A 7,222-nucleotide genomic window follows, 5' to 3' on the forward strand; every position below is an offset into this window, starting at 1 on the left:
ACAAAGCCTATTGCAAGGAAGACAAATATAGACATTGTGCTGCTATATGACCACTGTAACAAGACATCAGTGTTCAGTAATTGGGTTAATTTTAAAATGGAATAACCAGTTCTTGTCAACTAATGCAACTCAGTATAACTGTTGTCAAACATGTATTTGCAGCTTAACCTGTGAGAATTACGTCTCGTGTTATGCACCGTGGCCCGTGTTAAAAGTTTATTTCACTAGCAGACGTAAACTCATCTTCCAATCCCCTCAACAATACGCGATTGGCCAAACATTACTACTAAGCTTATTGATTGGCTGTTGCAATAAGGCAGTTATATGAAAATGTTTTCGCTCTACAGTAATTATTTTTTAATAGGGCTGTCAATCGATTAAAATATTTAATCGCTATTAATCGCATGATTGTCATGAGTTAATTTGCGATTAATTGCAATTTAATCGCACATTTTTAGCAATTGTAAATCTAAAATAAAATTTTTAATACTCTAATCAACATGAGTATGGACAAATATGCATGCTTTATGCAAATGTACATTTATTATTAGTGAAACCATACTTATTCAATAATAATCAATACAGCATGAAGATTAGACGTATCAAAGGTCATAGATGTTTATCTAAGAAATGGTTCATGTCTCTTCAGCCTAAACTTAAAAATAATGAGTAAGTAGTGATTTCTCTCATTTTAAGAATATAAAGGGAGTTTTTACACTGGCAGTTTAATTCAGAGCAGGGCACAGTTCGTATGAAAAATTGGTAATGTGTACCAGTGACCAGTTACCAGTGCCCAGAACCACACCATACCTGGAGGAGGTCCATATTCCATGAGTAGGAACATAGTGTGGCCCCTTTAAGAGACGCGCGCTCCCTATTGAACTGCCGGTATTTTGCGTCTGCGCACCGAACTGGGCTGCGATTTACGTGGACAGTGTGAAGAACACGGACTCGGGAGCACGCTTGTTCAGGAAACCTGTGCATCCGTTTTAGCCGATTGTAATGTATTTAGTTCAATAAAACAGGTATACTGTAATCGGTGATAATGATTTACCTCAGACATGAGCGAGAGTGAGCTGCAGTGCATCGCGCTCAGACTGCAGAGAATGCGCTCATTGAAAAAAATGCACTTTTCTTTCTGAAGTCTAATAAAAGTTAAACAAAAAATGTGGTAGCTTATGTGGTAGCTTATGTAGGCAATAACTGCACTTTTGGTTTAGCATATTAATGTCAACCCTTTTCTTTCCCTATTAATGTTTGGTGCTGCATCCTTTGCGTCTGACTGCTCTCACTTTTTCCAACTACTGGCTATGCATACAAAGATCAAACAGAAAATGCGCGCTGCGTTAATAAATTTAGTGCTGTTAAAATGAATTTGCGTTAACGTGTTATTAACATATTTGACAGCCCTATTTTTTAATGAAACTTTTTGTACGTGTTTAAGTGATTTGTGTTGTCACATAGGCACATTCTTTCTGCTGTCCCCAATTTTTTTTTTTTGTCTGTTCTGATTGGGTGGGCCAGCCGTCAATCTGAGTGGGCCAGTGCCACCCTGGCACTTATGTAGCCTCGCCCTGCGAGGGACGTGTCCCCCTCAATTTTAATAAAATGTATTTTCGTCCCCCGCACTTTTACTGGGTCTCACCAATCCTAGTCAACCCACTCCGAGCGGGATTCGAACCGACATTACCCTGAGCGGAGGCGGGCAAATTAACAGGGTCGCTAAAGACTTCGATTCTCTATCGAAGACTTCGAAATTAGATTCTCTAATCTCGGTTGATAGCGCGTTTCTTGAGGTCACGGTCAAAAGTATTAACCCTTTCGCACGTACGTTCTTAAAAATAAGACTGGCAGCCTGGCGTGAGTTTTTTTATTGCGACCGTTATTATGCAATGACATGCGTTCTAATTTCCATGGTAACACACATCAACCTTGACACGTGAGTTTTTGCAGTGACGCAGTCACAATGGCGCTTGTGGTGGATGACCGCGTGCAGGTGAGCGCTCTATGAATGTTTTGCTTTATTTTTTTAATTCAAAACCTTTCACATTATTTGTTAGCGTGTACACACTATGGTTGACATGTTTATGTTGCTATTTTTTCCCCACTGCTTTGAATTTCGCTTGCACACGGCATTTTGCATCTCCCTCACAACATCCGCGTGTCAAATGGTGAGTATATTTTAGTTTTTTTCCTCCTATTTTGGAGCACATATAATTATTTACAAACATGCAATAAATATGAATAAAGATATTTAAAAAATTCTCTTGTAAAACGAACAGTACTCAAAAATGTGGACGTTCAAATGTCATGTTTGTCGTTTTGCACCTTGCAAATATGCTCCGTGCATTCGGTAAAGTTATTAGGGTTCAGTTGACTTGATACGTAACATGAATATATTATTTGTTTTAGTGTTTATATTGTTACTGAGTTTCATATTTCACTAGCAAAGCAGAGAAAAGCTATATGGTCACGCCTCACTGACTATTAGCTTGCATATAGTTTAAGTTACATGATGTCAAATGCATACATGATGACCTTTTCTCTGCTTTGCTAGTTAGAATGTGTTGTATTAGTTTAGCATACTTCAAACGTATGTCATTTCTTAAAAAGAAATTGCAAAATGTACACATTTCATTCATGTTTTATTAAATCTCCTCAATTTAAGCTAAATGTTTTTTTGTTTAGACTATTATACATATATACACTTTCTAATAAAATTACAAAACAAATTAGGGGCCAAGCACCGAAGGTGCGGAGGCACCTATTGAAATCGTTAGTGTTCCTATTATTATTATTCTTCTTCTTTTTCCGCCATAGGAGTCTCTGGCAGCCCATAGAACCGTATGGTAAAAAGTTGTGAAATTTGGCACACTCATAGAGGCCAGTCTGAGCTGTCACTATAGCAAATTTGGTGCCTCTAACTCAATCCCTCTAGCGCCACCACCTGTCCAAAGTTTCACTCATATTTATGCTTATAACTTTTGACCCCTAAGGGCTAGAAACAAAATTCTTTTTTCATCGGATTCCTTGGCTCAAGCCGATTCGATTTCACCCTATGATGTCATTTTCCGGTATGCAAATTTTCCCGCCATTTTGAATTTTCTGAAAAACCTACTTTTTCGAACTCCTCCTAGGCCGTTGCTCCGATTTTCACGAAAATTGAAACAGATCATCTTCAGAGCATGTTGACAAAAAGTTATGGAATTCAAGTTGATTCGTCCAATCGTTTTCAATAAACGCACAAACAAATTTTACGTGGAGGTTGCAAAAACACACTAAAGGCTATATCTCCGCAACGCTTTATCGTATTCAAACCAACCTTGGTACATGTCATCACAAGCATGACTTGAAGCAACATGCAGCGTTTCGGCGCAGCGCCACCTACCTGTCCGGAGATATGAAAAATGCCTATTTTGGCTTATAACTTCTGAACCGTTTATCCAAAAATCATAAAATTGGTCTCATTAGATTCAGGGCGTCATGCCGAGTCGACTGATATCCAATTTTACCATGTCGGCCATTTTGGATGTCGGCCATTTTGAATTATGTGCAAAAATGCTGTATTTTATGAACGCATGAACAGATTGTTATGAAACTTGGTATGGGTCATCACCACGATGCCCTGAAGTAGCCTGAGAAGTTTCGAAACAGCGCCACCTAGTGGAGAATTTTTTTTTTCAAACGCTTATAACTTTGGGTGTGGTTGACATATTTTGATGGGAGTGTGTTTTTTGGTCTCCTGAATCCTTGCCGACTCCAACGATACCAGACTTGCCAGGTTTCGGCATATGGTTTGCGCAGAGTTGTAATTTAGTGCTTAAAAAACATTTGCTGATATCTTCGAAACCGCTAGTCCGATCGAGACGAAACCAGCCTCAGAAGTTCGGAAACATAGGTCGATAGCTATACGCTAATGCCCAAATCTCAAAATATTGATAGTAAGGGGTAGTAAAATCCAATCAAAGTCAGGTGTCAGTCATTTTTTACGTGTTTTTTCATATAAATGTCTATAACTCCAAAACAAAATGAAATATTTTCACCAAACTTGACACACATATGTATGGGCTCACTACGAGGACACATAAAAAAATTGGTGGGATTGTGCCTCTTGGTGGCGCTATAATAAAACAAAACATGAAATTCCCATTGACTTCAATGCAGTATTACGGTTTAAAATGCTAATGCTATAATTTAAGAATGCACTAGTGTATCATTACAAAACTCGGTATGTGTCTTCCGCTCTATGTCCCGAACATATTCAAAAAGTTTCGGGGCAGCGCCACCTTGTGGTCAAAAGTTGTAATAAAATGTACAAAAATGCTAATAACTTTTGATTAAATTAGCCTATTGTAATGAGACTGGTCATAATACATTCATTGGCTCATGCCGAGAAGATAGATACCAATTTTGCCATATTTTGCAAACATATCTGTGCTCCATCTTGTTATTTGTTAAAAATCTACTTTTTCAAACTCATCCTAGACCGTTTGTCCGATTTTCACCAAAATTGATCCGTATCGTCTTCAGACCATGCTGACAAATACTTATGGATTTCGGATTGATAGACAAAACAGTTTTCATATACCACTGCAACAGAGTTGAGCCATGATGCAAAAATTACTCTTGAGGCTGTATCTCTGCAATGCTTTGACATATTGACACCAAACTTTGCATGTGTCATTGTCATCTCAATCTGACTAAACCACATCAGTTTCGTAACAGTGACACCTATTGGTCGAAAGTGATAAACCATTAAACCATTATTATTGACTGTATTTAAAATTTTACTGCTATTTTGCCTAAAATCAACTTAATAGGTCCTTAATGGCTCATTGTTGCAGTTGGCTTGAGACTTCCAGCCATGCTGGCATGTCTTGTCTTCTTCTTTGCGCTTGGCCCCGATAATGGCTGCTTGCAGCTATATTTATAAATATAATTGCAATGAACAACAATCAAAATAGTATTATAAACAAAACAATAAATATACTGTTCTCCAGCAGCCCTCTCATCAGGTTCGTCTTGAATTGCAGGGAGGTGATTTCCTTTCCTACTCACAGTAGAACAAATCGATAGGGCGAAAGGAAGAGGATAGAATAGAATAGTATGTGACAGTGTGATCTGTTTATTATTGTACATTTGTTTATAGAGGGTATGCATGTGACCTCACCGTCAGCTGGAACACTTTATATCAAACACCTTATATCTTATACCTTAATCGCAATATTGCCTCTCTGACCAAAGTGCATGTGCGTGGACATATACGGATGCTGTGCGTTGTTCACACAACTTCATGAATGAACTCTGTGACATTATTCTGAAGTTTTCTCTTCTCCAAATCACTAAACACTGTCAACACAACCCGCTGTGCAGTCTCTGCTCCTTATCTTCATCCAGATGGAGAGAACGTGACGACAACGTAGGCCAACCCGGCATTGTGATGTTCATCAGGGTGCTGAATAATATCTTGTACAGCCATAAAGATGTATTTTGAATTGCTAGCAGATTTAAACAATGGCCAGTAACATGCATAATGTATGCCTATATGAGTGTGGTATAACTTATTAGCAAATAATAAAAACTATTAGAAGAGAGATTTAAAAAAACCCTGTTATAATTGAATTAATGCTTTATTTAGTTATAATTGAATTAAAATATTTTAGTTATAATTAAATTAATTTATGGACTGACACAATCTGTTCAGTAAACCACTGTTTAAAAAAAAAACTATTTTATATTTAGTTTTCTCTCCCCTGCTGTACCGAACCGTGACTTCAGAACCGAGGTGCATACCAAACCGTCAGTTTTGTTTACCATTACACCCTTAGTATATTGTATTTATTTAAAGCATTCACAGGCAAATTTGATTTATGTATTTTACTGGTGTCAAAATCAGGCATGTAAAAATGCCAGGAAATGTTCTTGTCAATATCCATGGATCACTGGATCTTTGGTAAGTTTTAAGCACCACTATATCAAGTCTAAGCTTTAGTTTAAACTGAAACTTGTTTACTCGTTGTTTACACCGGTTCCCCTATTAAATCCAGTCACGCAGCAGCTCTTTTGCCACTCACTCAGGAAAGTGACATCCATGCATACCCTTTATAACACTTTTGTTTACATTAATTGAAAATGTGATCAATTTTTTTGTCTTGTTTATATTCTTTGATTTATAGAAATATCTTACCAGTAATTTGCCGGTAGACAATGTGGCTGTTCAGTAAAACTGTGTCAAGTAGGTGAAAGAAGATATTTTTGTACCACTTGGTAGACTTTCTGGTGCATTCAAGAAAACCAGTCATCATGTCCGCTTTGTCAACTGCTCCCATCTTTTTGTTGTACTCCAGCACACAGACTGGCTTCATCTTGGCTTGCCCAGTGATGTGATCCAGCTTCCCTGTGGCTGCCATACCAGTTGGGTGGACAATGGTAAGGACATGGACATCTCTCTTATCATGCTATTTGACTGCCAACTGTGATCCATTTTCTTTGAATTCCACATTACCCTTTGTCATTCTACAGGTGAATGTTGGCATCCCTTTGCGGTTTGCACACACAGTCCCACAAGCTCCAGTGCCAAGAGACAAGAGGTTCTGGAAAAGTGTGGGACTACTGTACCAGTTATCCACATAAAGGACATGACCCTTTCTGAGGTAAGGTCCTAGTAGTGTCATTACAACAGACCCAGAAATCCCAAGTCCTTGGTGGTGTTTTATGGCACTGGTAGATCTGGAGTAAAATATAGCTGCAAGCAGCCATTATCGGGGCCAAGCGCAAAGAAGAAGACAAGACATGCCAGCATGGCTGGAAGTCTCAAGCCAACTGCAACAATGAGCCATTAAGGACCTATTAAGTTGATTTTAGGCAAAATAGCAGTCAAATTTTAAATACAGTCAATAATAATGGTTTAATGGTTTATCACTTTCGACCAATAGGTGTCACTGTTACGAAACTGATGTGGTTTAGTCAGATTGAGATGACAATGACACATGCAAAGTTTGGTGTCAATATGTCAAAGCATTGCAGAGATACAGCCTCAAGAGTAATTTTTGCATCATGGCTCAACTCTGTTGCAGTGGTATATGAAAACTGTTTTGTCTATCAATCCGAAATCCATAAGTATTTGTCAGCATGGTCTGAAGACGATACGGATCAATTTTGGTGAAAATCGGACAAACGGTCTAGGATGAGTTTGAAAAAGTAGATTTTTAACAAATAACAA

At 38.1% G+C, this 7,222-nt stretch overlaps 1 long non-coding RNA gene across 2 annotated transcripts; it reads left to right on the forward strand.

Annotated features, from left to right (window-relative positions):
* Positions 1 to 1,815: 1,815 nt before the first annotated feature.
* Positions 1,816 to 6,721, forward strand: LOC137038025 (uncharacterized). 2 transcript variants are annotated; one of them, XR_010897351.1, is made up of 4 exons: positions 1,816 to 2,353; positions 6,177 to 6,235; positions 6,348 to 6,429; positions 6,523 to 6,721. It is a non-coding gene; the product is annotated as an uncharacterized lncRNA (long non-coding RNA). The 2 variants fall into 2 exon arrangements; XR_010897352.1 differs by having other exon boundaries at positions 1,816 to 2,171.
* The last annotated feature ends 501 nt before the right edge of the window (positions 6,722 to 7,222 follow it).

The sequence above is a fragment of the Pseudorasbora parva genome, chromosome 13, assembly GCF_024679245.1.
Source record: "Pseudorasbora parva isolate DD20220531a chromosome 13, ASM2467924v1, whole genome shotgun sequence".
Taxonomy (NCBI): Eukaryota; Metazoa; Chordata; class Actinopteri; order Cypriniformes; family Gobionidae; genus Pseudorasbora; species Pseudorasbora parva.